Consider the following 16,340-nt stretch of genomic DNA (forward strand, 5'->3'; position numbering starts at 1 on the left):
TATAGCGCGTGATCAAAAAAAAACCACACAGGTGATCAAATACCACCAAAAGAAAGCTCTGTTTGTGGGGAAAAAAAGGACGTCAAATTAGTTTAGGTACAGCGTCACACGACCGCACAATTGTCCGTTAAAGTCACGCAGTGCCGAATCGCAAAATACAACCTGGTCTTTTAGCAGCCAAATCCTCCGGGGCTTAAGTGGTTAACTCTACTGCAGACTATAAGGAGCGGCTCACACCAATGCGTTTTTTGCAGAAACGCACTACAGTCCATTTAACCACTTCAATACAAGGCACTTTCACCCCCTTCCTGCCCAGGCCAATTTTTAGCACTGTTGCATTTTGAATGACAATTGCGTGGACATGCAACACTGTACCTAAACCAAATTTATGTAATTTTCCCCCCACAAATAGAGCTTTCTTTTGGTGGTATTTGATCACTGCAAGGTTTTTTCTTTTTTGCTAAACAAATAAAAAAATACCGAAAAGTTTAAAAAAAAAAAAAAAATAAATAAAAGTTTTTTTGTCGGTTTATGTTCTACAATTTTGTAAATAAATACGTTTTTTTCCTGCACTGATGAGGCTGCACTGACAGGCACTGATGAGGAGGCACTGATATGCGGCACTGATGGGCGGCATTGGTGGGCATTGATAGGCGGCACTGATAGGTGGCACTGGTGGGCAGCACTGATGGGGAGGGCACTGGGCCCTGATTGCCATCCCTGGTGGCCATAGTGGGCATCCCTGGGGTCATGGGTGGGCATCCCTGGTGGTTCTAGTGGCAGCCCCCCCCCCCCGAGGGTCTGCACTGGTAATCAATCCCCCGTCAGGGGAGCCGCCGATCGGCGCTCCTTTAAGCCTCTTACACAAGAAACAAATTTCCGCCGACCGGTCGTCCGTCTTTTGTCCAGAGTGGTGTCTGTTGCTTGGAATGTGCTCTAGACTGCACACAAATTTTCCCGCACGACAGAATTCTACTTCAGAAGTGATGTCATGTGTTGGATTGCTTTGTATGTGTTCTTTCATCTCTGAGCATGCCTAGTCTTGCTCATAAGATTTTTCCCCATCGAAATCTGTACTGACTGCATGAAAATCGGACGTGTTTTTAAGGAGGACAAAAATTTTATAGCCTGCACACCAGGATTTTTTCGGCCGAAAAGTCGGAGTCGGTTGTCGAGAGCATTGGCGACTAGAATTAGCGACCTGGCGCCTGGGGTGCCCTGCAGGAGGTGTCCTGTCCCTTTTGCGCCCCCCCCCCACCTTCTCATCAAGTGCAGACTACCGCGCCGTCCGAAAATTGAGGCCCCGGCTTTTCGGCCTTCTTCTGCGAGATGAGAAAGGCTTCCAACGGGGAACTGGCGCCCTCTTGTGGTGGCCGGGAGTTTCACAAGCAGTCACTAATGACTGTTTCCACTGCCTGTTCTCAATGCCTGCCCATCTCCTTCCCAAGAGGAGATGAGATGGAAGTTTTTGCAGGCTTCATCTCCCTGTCCACTTACCTTTGCTTAAAGGTAAGTGGACAGGGAGTGTGGTTATTTATTTTTGTAAAAAATAATAATAATTTTTTCTTTTTTAATTATTGAAAAATATATATATCTATTTTTTTTTTTATCATCTCCCTGCCATGCCACAGCCACACAGCCAAAGACCCCTTTCACACAGGCTGTCTGATCAGGTCCGCCTGTCAGTTTCTCAGACAGACCTGATCGGACCCTTCAGTCTCCTCTATGGAGCGGTAATCTGCCGCCATCTGATTCTGTCCGCCAAAAACAGACAGATGGTGGTTCTATTTTCTATCCATCCTGTGGATCGGATCAGATGGACAGACGGTCTGTTTCCATCCGCTTGCCCTATAGAGGCGAGTGGGGTTCTAGTCGTATTTATGTGTAAATTTAGTATCAGTTTTTTTTTGTTTTTTTTTTTTTAAATAAAGCTTGGTTGTTCGTTTAAAAAAAAAAAAAAAACTGGCTCCTAACTTTTTTAGCTGGCTCCTAGATTTCTGGCAAATTTGTCAAGCCCTGGTGTAAAAGTACTTTTTTCAGATATGCATTCCCAATACAATTACAAAAGTTGCAGATCTCAAAAGTGCAAAATGGGAGTGCTTGGTTTATGAAATGTGTACTGTGTAAAACAGCTCACTAGAAAGAAATACTCAACAAGGTGTTTGCTTCCTTTTGATCTGTTTTACACCAAAGAAAATGTGTTGGTCCATGTTGACAATTCATTAGCAATGCATGCATAGTACAGTGGTGAGCACTAGGGGTCGTTGGCTTGAAGTACAACCACGGCGCTACCTGCATGGAGTTTGCATGTTCTCCCTGTGCCTGTGAGGGCTTTCCCCCACACTCCAAAGAGGTAAATTTGCCCTAGTATGTGTATGTATGAATGCGAGTTAGGGACCTAAGATTGTAAAGTTCCTTGAAGGCAGAGCTTTATGTAAAGTGCTGCATAAATTGACAGCGCTATATAAATACCTGCAATAAATACTGTAAAGCTTGCAAAATAACCAGTGCACAGAAATAAGCAGCCAGGAAGGCAGGCTAGCTTCCCTCCAGGGCATGTCCATTTAGCATTAGCAAGTCCAAACTGAGAAAGGCAACAGATTGATTCAATATACAAGAAAGTGTAGACTCATGACAAAAAGAAGGACTTTGGGCATTAGTGGCTGTGGCTAAAAGAACTGGTCATTTTTCACTTATGCAAAGGACTTATTCTTTCCCATACATGAAATATCTGACTTATGAACAGTCTGGGAAGAACTAGCTAAAACTGGGGCAGACAGAAGGTGGCTGCCCACAGCATCCAATCAGCTTTTAGCTGCAGCTTGTTCAGGTACACTTTGAAAAAGAAACCTAGAAGATGAATGGTTACGGTCCACAGCTGCTCCAGTCATAGGAAATTCCCCTCATTGTCTCTCTTCTAGCAACCAGTCAGTCTTCTTTACATGTTCTGACTGGCTTCTAGCAACAGGAGAGAAGCTGGATGACTCAAGACTGTGCAGTCAGGTACCTCCATCCTGGATCTGCTATGGTCAATTAAAACAGTGCACAAATACAAAAACGTACCTGTTTGATAAAGAAAGTATTTGCAAAAATATCCTCTGTTCTGCAATTACAATGTTGTGCTTTAAAGCATAGTAAAGCCTTGTCCTTTGCTTAACCACTTCAATACCGGGCGATTTCTGGCACTCCGCTCCACATGTAAAAATCCTAATTTTTTGCTAGAAAATTACTCGGAACCCCCAAATATTATATATATATTTTTTTAGCAGAGACCCTAGGGAATAAAATGGCAGTCATTGCAACTTTTTATGTCACACGGTATTTGCGCAGAAATTTTTCAAACGCGTTTTTTTAGGAAATAAAAAAAAAAAAAACAAACAAAACACTAAAGTTAGCCCAATTTTTTTGGAGAATGTGAAAGATGAGGTTACACAGATGAGTAAATAGATACCCAACATGTCATGCTTTAAAATTGCACACACTCGTGAGGTTGCCACTAGCACGGATCTGAGATGTCCAGACCATATACGCATACTCAGCATACTTAGTTGACAACTACTTTCTAAACCTGCATGACCTCTTGCCATGCGGCTACCTATATACTACAGGTTTCCAGCATACTTGCATATATTCCTATGAGTGCCCCTTCTGGGGTTGTCTCACTGGACCATTTTGGATCATTGTGGTGCCCACCAATTCACAGCATTGTGGCCATCCTTTTCTTCCATCTTTCAAGTATACCTACCTACAAAATATGTGCACATTGGAAATCAGGCATCCTACCGGTTTTTAATTGACAGCTCCCCTCGGTTTATATGAAGACCCAAGTGGTACATTACGTGATTTGAATTCTGGTTGACCCCTGAAGAAGGGTTTTCACCCGAAACACGTAAGTTCTCTCCGGTTCTCCTCACCATTGTACCCTGGAATCTTCTGTACTCAAAAGAAAACACGATCTCAGCTGAATGCAGAGATCTCGGCAGTATTGAAATTGCCAGGCCTATGGTATACTTCCTCCCAGGGGCCGATTTTTTTCTTCAGCTCACCGATCATATGGGCGAGCCGGTAGAAGCACCGGAGGGCGGTGGGAGGGGGATGTAAGAACGATGATTGTTCTTATGGTGTAGGGAATCGCCTGAGGAAAAAAGTGATATCCGAATGATGCCTGCAGCTGCAGACATCATTCAGATATCCCCACTTAAACCCCACAACATCATATGACGTCCAACCAGGGGAAGTGGTTAAAAATGGTCCCCCGTGCAGGCTTAGGTCATAATGTAGTACTATGCATCGGATAATGCTACATTAGGACAGACTTACCTGTAGACAGAGCCCTGCAGCGCTGCGCTGACACTGATCTTACTGGTTTCTGGCGGTTTCCATCTTCGCCCAGTCTTCCTTCCGGGTTCCTGATCGTCAGCCACTTGAATTGCCATGTCGCAGGTGATGTCACTCCCGCGCGGGAGTCACATACTAGCGGCACACAAGTGCTGCACGTGCGGCTCAGATCACATTACCCGCTGACAGAGTTTACTACCACTTTAAAGAAGTGTCTGTCTTTAGGGCTGCAAAAAATAATTACGTTTTAAGCTTTAAAAAAAAAGCTCTCTCTTGATTTTGATGCTATTAAATACTGAGTATAACAGCATAATGCAAAGCAGTGTTACTGTCGGTTCACACTATGGGGATCCAACTTCGGGGGCGACCTGTGAAGTCACGTGCACCGCGGCTTCGGCGCAACTTGCACGGACTTCACATAACGGAAGTCAATGCAAGTCGCTCCGATGTCGCCCCGAAGTAGTACAGGAACTATTTTCTAAGTCGGAGCGACTTGAGTCGCTCCTATTAGAACGGTTCCCGTAGCCCAGAATGGACCGCGACTTGTTAGGCTGACCAGTCGCGGTAGTGTGAACCGGGACTTAGAAAAAAAAACTATATGCGCCACACAAGATTTTGTAGCAAAGAAAGAACAGCTCTAAAAGTAACAGAGAACGTTTGCAGGATAAAAAAGGGTTTTTTTGTTTTGTTTTGTTTTTAGGAACCCAGGTATTACCGGTGAACACACTGTACTTTCCTAGAGAACGGTGCAAGAGCAGCTCAAAATACACCCCAAATACAGAAGTACAGACTAGTTCATTGCTGTGAAGATAAGCAGACGGGAACATTTCAGTTCAGGTGGAAGCACTGATAACAGCAAATTCATGGTAACATAGCATGCACATAACTCAGAGAGGTGTGTTAAGAAAAATGTTTATAGGAATAAAAAAACACCCAGATGAAGTGCTAAATACACTGCTGAAAAAAATTAAACAAACACTTTTTAATCAGAGTATAGCATCAAGTCAATGAAACTCCTGGGATAGTGATCTGGTCAGTTTCAGCTGTTTTGGTGTTAATTAAATTAACAGGGGCAGTAGATGGGGAACAATGAGACAACCCCCAAAACAGGAATGGTTTTCCTACTCCTCTTTTCTGACTGTTTTTCACTAGTTTTGCATTTGGCTAGGGTCAGTGTCACAACTGGTAGCATGAGGCGATACCTGGACCTTATAGAGGTTGCACAAGCATTCCAACTCATCCAGGATGGTACATCAATACGTGCCATTGCATGATGGTTTGCTGTGTCTCCCAGCACAGTCTCAAGAGCATGGAGGAGATTGGAAGAAACCGGTAGTTACGGTACTCTAGGAGAGCTGGATAGGGCCAGAGAAGGTCCTTAACCCATCTGCAGCACCCGAGTAGAATGCACCTTGACAGAGAAAAGGAGGAACTTGACCCTAGATGGAATAGACCTGAACCACCGTCTGTTTGATCCATCTAGAAGTGTTCGCAGAGGAAGCGGACGACCATTTCCTAGGCCCATCCGTGAGCACAAATAGGGAATCTGACTTCCTAAAAGACTCTGTACTCTGTACTGCCAGGTACACCCTAATTGCCCAGACCACATCCAAGGCATGCAAAGCAATTTCCTTCAGATGTTTTGGCCTGGGACACAGGGAAGACAACACAATGTCTTCATTCAAATCAAAAACAGACAACCTGAGGAAGGAACGACAGAGGCAAAAAACCACCTTATCTCTGTGAACCAAGTAAGGTGAACGACAGGATATTGCTGCCAATTCCAACACCCTGAGCGCAGAGGCAATAGCCACCAAAAAGGGCACCTTATGAAACAGCGTAAGCAGGGGAGTCTCCTGAAGGTTCTCAAAAGGAGGCTTCTGGAAGAGAGCGCACCAAATTGAGGTCCCAATGTGGCAACAGAGACCGCACTGGAGGGGTCAAGTGCCTAACTCCCTGAAGAAAAGTATGCACCAGGGAGTATGTGGCCAAGGGCTGTTGAACGAAGACTGCTAAGGTTAAACACCTGACCTTGGATAGCCCTTAAAGCTAGTTTGTGCGAGACCAAAGGGTAACGCCACAAACTGATAATGCTCCTCTCCCACGGCAAAGCAAAGGAAGCGATGGCGACCGACATATTGGAATGTGAAGGTAAGCGTCCTTGATGTCGATGGAGGCAGAGAAACCACCACCGTGCGAATGGACTCCATTCTGAACTTCTGCACAAAGCAGTTCAGTGCCTTGAGGTCCAGTATTGGACGCACCTTGCCTTCTCTCCTGGGGACTGTAAACAGGTTTTAGTAAAAACCCCTAAAAATGTTCCAAATGTCAGAACCGGGACAATCCCCCTTTGAAGTAAAAGGTCTTGCACCGCCCCAAAAAGAGCCTGTAAGCGGACCGGGGACAGTCACACGTTGGAAGGAAGACCCTTACCAGAGGGTAAGAACGAAAGTCGATCTTGTAGATGGACCATATGACCTCATGGACCCGACTTGTCTTGTACCAGGGAAATCCACAGGTCTGGGAACCAGCAAACGTCTCCCCACCCAAGATACGAGTGAGGGCACACCTTATCGCTAAAGGGGCCTTGTGCGCAGGTCTGTAGAAGCCCGTTCTTGATTTGCCAGACAAAGTTCGCTTGGATCCTCCAGAGGAGGCCCTGAAGGGCTTCGATCCCTTGTCAGTTGACCCCGAGGGATGAAAAAACTTCTTATGAGCCGAGGAGGAGGGCCCACATCTACGACGAGGGTCCTTGCCCTTAGTAGCCTGCAGGAGAAAGGTACTCCCCCCCCCCCCCCCTGTAAAAACTTTGATGTCATCAAGGGTAGCACCAAAAAGGGGATCTCCTTGAAAGGGAAGATCAGTCAGACATTTTGAGAAGTCTGGTCCGCAGACTAGCATTTGAGCCAAAAGGCACCCCCAGAAGGACCTCAGCCAAAACAGAGGCGAGCCATCAAGGGAGCCGTGTGCCAAAGAGGCATCACAGATAAACTGCAGCCCCTGGTCTGCCAGCTCAGCAAAGAGGGGGGGGGGAGCTACTCCCCCTCCAGGTCATGGCACAAAAGCTTAGCCCATTCGGTCAGTCTGCGCACTGCCCCCCCCCCCCATTAGCCAGCATAGCGCCCTGCCCCATCCCAGGAGGTGAACCACATCACCCACACAGCCCCGGCATATGTGGAGGGACAGATGAAAGGGGGGTTCCTGATGGTAAACCAGGAGTCTGACTGTCCCATGGAGGGGCCCATGTCCACCCCAAAACTCCAGGGGGAGGGATGGGGGGGGGGGGGGGGACAGCTACTTGCCATACCAGAAACCAGGCGGGCACCGCTCCAGACAGAACCACTCACCATGGAAATGTGGGGCTGTCGGGCAGGAAGAATGATGCGACTCGGGCCGAGACTCGGCTGTATGTGACCTCGTGAGGCGTTAACTTACAGGCCAGCCCCTGTCCAGTGGGGCTATGTTGCGACCTGCCTAGTGCGGATCGGAGGTCTGCACGCGCACGCTGGCCAGACTGGGGTGACCACTGGATCTAGATTATCCAGCCCAAACATCAAATGTACTGTCAAAGCAGCACCTATTCCCTGCGCTCTGAGTGGTGCAATCCTCTATCCAACCTGACTGTAGGCTTGTAGATGAGAACAGATGACACGGCAACTTGATAATACTTCAGCCTTGCAGCCCCTCGCTGGACCAGGGTGGTCCGGAAACACTATAAAACGACAACAAACACAAGGGAGCACCGGCCTAGTGCATTATCTCGTAAACAGGTTTATTAAAATAATAGATTAAAAATACTCACAAACGAGTTTCTTGATAAAAAAGCACATCAAATAGATATATAATCCTCAGCAAAAAGATCGGGATTGGATCGTACCCTGAAGCTGTGCAGGCTTACGCGTTTCGAGGAGGCGCCTCTTCTTCTTCCAAAATAAACCTGTTTAAGAGATAATGCACTAGGCCGGTGCGCCCTTGTGTTTGTTGTCGTTTATAGATTATCCAGCCCGTCGCCCAGTCCGGCAGTTGATGACTTTTGTTTTTCCTGTGAGATCTGCAATCTAAAAAAGAAAAAATTGCCAGGACCAGAGATCCCAGCAAGAAAGGCTGGGATCTTCTGACTAGGCAGAAAAAAAAAAAATAAATAAATAAAAAAGAGTACCTATAAGAGAGGGAAAAGAAACCCTGGGACTGCCCATAGGCGTAGCCAGACTTTTTTTCTGCCTAGTGTCCTACTCCTGTAGGGGGCAGTATAACCCAATGGTTAAGAAGATCAGGAGTTGTGTCAGTCAATGAACGAAAGAGAAAAGACCAATATTATTTGGGTAAAATGTTGCATGACTGCACAACTGTCAGTTAAACGCAGTGCTGTATCGCAAAAATATGGCCTGGTCAGGAAGGGGGGGGGAGGGGGGGAGGTAACTCTTCCGGAGGGCAAGTGGTTAAAGTGATAAGTAAAAGGCTTTCTTTTTAAAAAACATGTTATACTTTCCTGCTCTATACAATGGTTTTGCACAGAGCAGCCAGCTGTTCTCAGGTCCCTCACAGGCACTCTTGGCCCCTCCTTCTTGCCGAGTGCCCCCAGAGCAAGCCGCTTGCAATGGGGGCACCCCAGCAGGCCCATTACCGAGCCGCAGGCTCTTCGTGTCCATTCTCTAACAGAGCAGTGGCTCGGACCTGCCCTCCTCTCTCCTCTTTGGCTCACTGGCTGAGACTGACAACAGTAGGAACCAATGGCTCCCACTGCTGTCTCAGTCAATGAGGGAGAGTCCCCAGAAAAATGGAGGCTTATGAGTAGATCACTGGATTGAGAGGGGGCTCAGGTGATTAGAGGGGATGCTGCACAGAGAAGGTTTTATACCTTCTTACATAGAATGCATGAAGGTAAATAGCCTTCATCCTTTACAACCACTTTAAGTGCTGGAGTACTTTACACAGATTTTTCTAAGAACAAACAAATACCATACCAGTACTGTTTTTTAGAACACATTTGTAGTTGCCAATAGGTCCAGGTAATTTTCCAGAGACATTCTGTTCACAAATCAATTTTTTTTTTTTTTTTTTAAACAAAGGATGAACAAAGCCCAACAGCCAAAATGTTGGTTGAAAGGTAATGATCACACAGCAAACAGCTTTAGAAGGCTGCATCTATCTGCCCTAGGAAAATAAGGAAGTCTGGCATTGGGATCATCAATATATATACAGTAGAGTTGCACAATTAATCGTTAAAAAAAAAAAAAAAAAAAAAAAATTGCGATCCTGATTCACCCCCCTCCCCTTCACGATCCTAAAACAGCATGTCCTCGATTCTTACAGAGCCATTGTTCTATCAGAATACCGCTTCCTATCAGATTCTGCAACCGGAAGTGACGTTGGGAAAAAAAAACAAACAACCTACTGTTGGAACGCATGCGCCCGTTAGTTGTTCTACACCATACGTCACTTTCGGTTGCAGAATCTGATAGGTAGTGGTATTCTGATATTACACGTTCTCTGCTCACTCACAGCTGTCAAAAAAAAAAAGGAAGAAGGGACCCAGCAAATGTTGATAAACATTGTTAAGGCTGCTAGATAACTATAAACACAATTCTTTACAATGTATCTTTTTGTTCTTTTAGATCAAAGGAATGAACTCCCATCTGTAAAGGCTCTTTCACACGGCCGCTCCGCTTGTCCGCAAATCATCCTATTTTTTTGCGGATGATTTGCGGACATAATGTAAGTCAATGGCATTGCGGATGTCAGTGGAATACCATCCGCTGACATCCGATTTTCTTCCTTTCAGTTCTGTTCCGTTTTTTGGAACGGAACAGAACCCTATTTTTCCTCCGTGTAAAAAATGGAAAGGAAGGAAAAATCGGATGTCAGCGGTGTCATCCGCAATGCCCATAGACTTACATTATGTCCGCATATCATCCGCAAACGGATGGGATGATATGCGGACACACGGATAAAAAAAAGTCCCGCAGCGGATAAGAACAGCGGAGCGGCCGTGTGAAAGAGCCCTAAGTGAGGGCAGTTTAACCTCTTAAAGACTAAGCCTTTTTCTGACACTTGTTGCTTTCAAGTTAAAATCTGTATTTTTTGCTAGTAAAATAACTTCGAACCCCCCAACTAGATACACACACACACACACACACACACACACACACACACACACATATATATATATATATATATATTTTTTTTTTTTTTTTTTTTTTTAGTAGAGATCCTAGAGAATAAAATGGTGATCGTTGCAATCTTTTAGGTCACACTGTATGCAGTTTTTTGGGGGAAAAATAAACAAACAATCTAAAACAGTAAAGTTAGCCCAATTTTTTTGCACAATGTAAAATTGTGTCCAGGCAACCAAGACGCTACACCCAACGCCATCTTGGTGCTCATACAAAACTGACCAGAGGCCATGGAGACGAGAACACCAGTATGGAGGCCCAGAGGAGGCCTCCATACTGGTTTCCATCCATCTGGATTTAACAGACAGGATCGGATGTCAGCGGACATGTCTCCGCTGACATCCGCTGCCCCATAAAGATGCATGGGGCATCCGTTCAGATACGCCTAAAAAACTGACAGGCGGATCTGAACGGTCCGCCTGTGTGAAAGGGGCCTAATGCCCTGTACACACTATCAGATTATCTGAAGACTTGTCTTCAGATTTACCTTTTCTATGTAGTGCAAGGGCCTGCCGGATTGCATACAAATTGAAAGTGTTTAGGTTTGCCCTCATATTATATGGTTTTGGTAAGTCTGCAGACAAAAGTCTTCAGATAATCTGATAGTGTGTACAGGGCATTAGTGTCTCAAGAAATGATAGGCCTTCAGTACATCAGGTGTAATCAATTTTCAATGATTGGCACCATAGCTTGTAGACTATAATCTTCACAAAGACCAAATAATATATACTTATTTAGGTTGTTTTTACCAAAGATATGTAGCAGTATAACTTTTAGCAAAAATTTACTAATTTGCTAAATTTTAAAACTGAAACCAAGAAAAATGCTTTTTTTTTTTATACAAAATTTTTAGTCTTTTTTCATTTATAGCGCAAAAAAAAAAAAAAAAAAAAAAAAAAAAAAAAACACCCCGTGATGCTTTAATACCACTAAAAGAAAGCTCTATTTGTGTGAAAAAAAAGATTTCATATGGATGCAGTGTTGCATGACTGAGGAATTGCCATTCAAAATGTGTGAGCACAAACCCCCTCCAATGCCATCTGATCGAGAAAAACAAAACAACCAAACAAGGACTTCAAACCTTTCCCATGACTTCTTCTACCAACAAGGCTCAGCCAGTAGGTATCTAAAAGACATTTTCCGACCCAACAAAAAACATCCACAAAAGGGGGACTTTAATGTATATCTATGACCTGCTAGCCTTCATGTACACAATTTCCATTCCCCAACCAGGGCCTTGTTTAGTAAAGGCTAAATGGGAAGAAGATGGACGAGAGAGTTGTCTTCCACCCTTGCTCCATCTACATGTTGACCATCGGACATATCTGAACCTATGCTTTTATTTGGTAGAATCTGGCTTGGTCTATATCCTACTATCTAGTATTTGATGCTGATTTCCAGCACCCATAAGATGGAGAGGCACACTTAGCAATCTTCACCAGCTCACAATCTTTCACTGCAAAGCACAGCAGGACTGTGAAAGCATCAATGTCCTCAGACCTCGTCCCTGGTGTCATACACCTAGATTTCTTTCAGATTCCTCCTTTTACTCTAACCGCACAGACCGAAGAATCTCACCCTGCTGAGCCATTGTATTCTGACAGCTGGCATAATGGCCTGTCACAATACCCAAAAAATGCCTCCTTCTACAACATAGATGTTCAGCCACCAATTTACCAGCTGGCCCCTTCATCAGAGGTTGATGGGACAATCTAATTTTGTTGAATGGAGTGCAGCCAACAGGACCACACACTGCTGGAAGTCTGTATTCACTCCTGATCATAGCGTATTCCCGGGGGACTTAAAGTTTTTTTTTTCTTCATCAGGCATTTTTCAGACACATTAAAGGTGTATTTTACATGTATTAGGCTTCGGGAGTTTGCAGGGCTGGGCATGAAGATGAGCGCAATTCTATAGCAGAATTATTTAGGAGTGAAAACACATGCCGTGTCGGAAGTGCTATTTACAGGTCCTCCCATTGAAGTCTAAAGGATGGTAGGGCAGACAGCAAAGGGGACTGCGTGTACAAGTGTGACCAGGACAACTAGACTTACTAAAGGAAAACATACTGCGCACTTCAAGTGCATTTGCTCCAGATATGAGGGGAAGCTCTGCTGATTTCCATCATGCAATCATGTACAAGCAAAAATGCGGTTTCTTATTTTCCTTCTATGCGATTGGGTATTCTTTGCAAAGTGAACTTTTACCTCATCTACAAAGCTCTGGAGCAAGTGCAAAGTATATTTGCCTTTACTAAATCAACCCCGAAGTGAGACAAGCTAAAAGGTCAGCTCTGGTACACCTGCTAGTGCACGGCAGCAGTATGATCACACAGCGCAGCGCACGGCAGCAGTATGATCGCGCAGCGCACGGCAGCAGTATGATCGCGCAGCGCACGGCAGCAGTATGATCGCGCAGCGCACGGCAGCAGTATGATCGCGCAGCGCACGGCAGCAGTATGATCGCGCAGCGGAGCGCACTGCACGGCAGCAGTATGATCACACAGCGGAGCGCACTGCACGGCAGCAGTATGATCACACAGCGGAGCGCACTGCACGGCAGCAGTATGATCACACAGCGGAGCGCACTGCAAGGCAGCAGTATGATCACACAGCGGAGCGCACTGTGTAGTGAATGCAGTATGATCACACAGCGGAGCGCACTGCACGGCAGCAGTATGATCACACAGCGGAGCGCACTGCACGGCAGCAGTATGATCACACAGCGGAGCGCACTATGTAGTGAATGCAGTATGATCACACAGCGGAGCGCACTGCACGGCAGCAGTATGATCACACAGCGGAGCGCACTGCACGGCAGCAGTATGATCACACAGCGGAGCGCACTATGTAGTGAATGCAGTACTTATTGTTATTCTTATTGTTTGACTAGCTGCTCAAAAACCACCATTTATTTGATAGTATCAATTTATATCATTTTTCACAAATAATTATTCATTTAATCTTTAGTTAATAATTTTGAAAAATTATTTATTGGTTCACAAATATCGGAAATACCTCGGCACGTTTACACCTTTTTGTTTTTCCGCACTGTGTAGTGAGCCTGTCACTCCCCATAGAACACACAATACAAAAGGTATGGGGATGGGGGGGGGGGGGGCACTATACAGAGGTATTGGGAAGGGGGGGGCAGGGGAACACTATACAGGGGTGTTGAGAAGGGGGGACACACTATATATAGGGGTGTTGGGAAGGGGGGGGACACACTATATATAGGGGTGTTGGGAAGGGGGGGACACACTATATATAGGGGTGTTGGGAAGGGGGGACACACTATATAGAGGTGTTGGGAAGGGGGGACACATTATATAGGGGTGTTGGGAAGGGGGGACACGCTATATAGGGGTGTTGGGAAGGGGGGACACGCTATATAGGGGTGTTGGGAAGGGGGGACACGCTATATAGGGGTGTTGGGAAGGGGGGAAAACGCTATATATAGGGGTGTTGGGAAGGGGGGAAAACGCTATATAGGGGTGTTGGGAAGGGGGGGGGGGGGGACACACTATATAGGGGTGTTGGGAAGGGGGGGGGGGGACACACTATATAGGGGTGTTGGGAAGGGGGGGGGGGAGGACACACTATATAGGGGTGTTGGGAAGGGGGGGGGGGGGGGAGGACACACTATATAGGGGTGTTGGGAAGGGGGGGGGGAGGACACACTATATAGGGGTGTTGGGAAGGGGGGGGGGGAGGACACACTATATAGGGGTGTTGGGAAGGGGGGGGGGGGAGGACACACTATATAGGGGTGTTGGGAAGGGGGGGGGGGAGGACACACTATATAGGGGTGTTGGGAAGGGGGGGGGGGGGAGGACACACTATATAGGGGTGTTGGGAAGGGGGGGGGGAGGACACACTATATAGGGGTGTTGGGAAGGGGGGGGGGGGGGAGGACACACTATATAGGGGTGTTGGGAAGGGGGGGGGGGGAGGACACACTATATAGGGGTGTTGGGAAGGGGAGGACACTATATAGGGGTGTTGGGAAGGGGAGGACACTATATAGGGGTGTTGGGAAGGGAGGACACGCTATATAGGGGTGTTGGGAAGGGGGGGGACACGCTATATAGGGGTGTTGGGAAGGGGGGGGGACACGCTATATAGGGGTGTTGGGAAGGGGGGGGACACGCTATATAGGGGTGTTGGGAAGGGGGGGGACACGCTATATAGGGGTGTTGGGAAGGGGGGGACACGCTATATAGGGGTGTTGGGAAGGGGAGGGCACACTATATAGGGGTGTTGGGAAGGGGGGGACACACTATATGGGGGTGTTGGGAAGGGGGGGACACACTATATAGGGGTGTTGGGAAGGGGGGGGACACACTATATAGGGGTGTTGGGAAGGGGGGGACACACTATATAGGGGTGTTGGGAAGGGGGGGGACACACTATATAGGGGTGTTGGGAAGGGGGGGACACACTATATAGGGGTGTTGGGAAGGGGGGGGACACACTATATAGGGGTGTTGGGAAGGGGGGGACACACTATATAGGGGTGTTGGGAAGGGGGGGGGACACATTATATAGGGGTGTTGGGAAGGGGGGAGGACACACTATATAGGGGTGTTGGGAAGGGGGGAGGACACACTATATAGGGGTGTTGGGAAGGGGGGGACACACTATATAGGGGTGTTGGGAAGGGGGGACACACTATATAGGGGTGTTGGGAAGGGGGGGACACACTATATAGGGGTGTTGGGAAGGGGGGGACACACTATATAGGGGTGTTGGGAAGGGGGGGACACACTATATAGGGGTGTTGGGAAGGGGGGGGACACTATATAGGGGTGTTGGGAAGGGGGGGACACTATATAGGGGTGTTGGGAAGGGGGGGACACACTATATAGGGGTGTTGGGAAGGGGAGGACACACTATATAGGGGTGTTGGGAAGGGGGGGGACGCACTATATAGGGGTGCTGGGAAGGGGGGGACACACTATATAGGGGTGTTGGGAAGGGGAGGACACACTATATAGGGGTGTTGGGAAGGGGAGGACACACTATATAGGGGTGTTGGGAAAGGGGGGAGGACACACTATATAGGGGTGTTGGGAAAGGGGGGGGGACACACTATATAGGGGTGTTGGGAAAGGGGGGGGGACACACTATATAGGGGTGTTGGGAAGGGGAGGACACTATATAGGGGTGTTGGGAAAGGGGGGGGACACACTATATAGGGGTGTTGGGAAAGGGGGGGGACACACTATATAGGGGTGTTGGGAAAGGGGGGGGACACACTATATAGGGGTGTTGGGAAGGGGAGGACACACTATATAGGGGTGTTGGGAAGGGGAGGACACACTATATAGGGGTGTTGGGAAGGGGAGGACACACTATATAGGGGTGTTGGGAAGGGGAGGACACACTATATAGGGGTGTTGGGAAGGGGAGGACACTATATAGGGGTGTTGAGAAGGGGAGGACACACTATATAGGGGTGTTGAGAAGGGGAGGACACTATATAGGGGTGTTGAGAAGGGGAGGACACTATATAGGGGTGTTGGGAAGGGGGGGCACACTATATAGGGGTGTTGGGAAGGGGGGGGCACACTATATAGGGGTGTTGGGAAGGGGGGGGGCACACTATATAGGGGTGTTGGGAAGGGGAGGACACACTATATAGGGGTGTTGGGAAGGGGGGGGGACACACTATATAGGGGTGTTGGGAAGGAGGGGACACACTATATAGGGGTGTTGGGAAGGGGGGGGACACACTATATAGGGGTGTTGGGAAGGAGGGGACACACTATATAGGGGTGTTGGGAAGGAGGGGACACACTATATAGGGGTGTTGGGAAGGGGGGGGGAC

General features: G+C 47.2%; 1 protein-coding gene across 1 annotated transcript in view; it reads right to left on the bottom strand.

The window, feature by feature from the left end:
- The window catches only part of LOC309559574 (phosphatidylinositol-binding clathrin assembly protein-like), a 210,247-nt gene that overhangs the window by 193,350 nt on the left and 557 nt on the right, over window positions 1–16,340 (bottom strand). The gene's annotated exons all lie outside the window — the stretch shown is intronic.

This window comes from Pelophylax lessonae (assembly GCF_965119305.1).
Source record: "Pelophylax lessonae genome assembly, chromosome: 7".
Taxonomy (NCBI): Eukaryota; Metazoa; Chordata; class Amphibia; order Anura; family Ranidae; genus Pelophylax; species Pelophylax lessonae.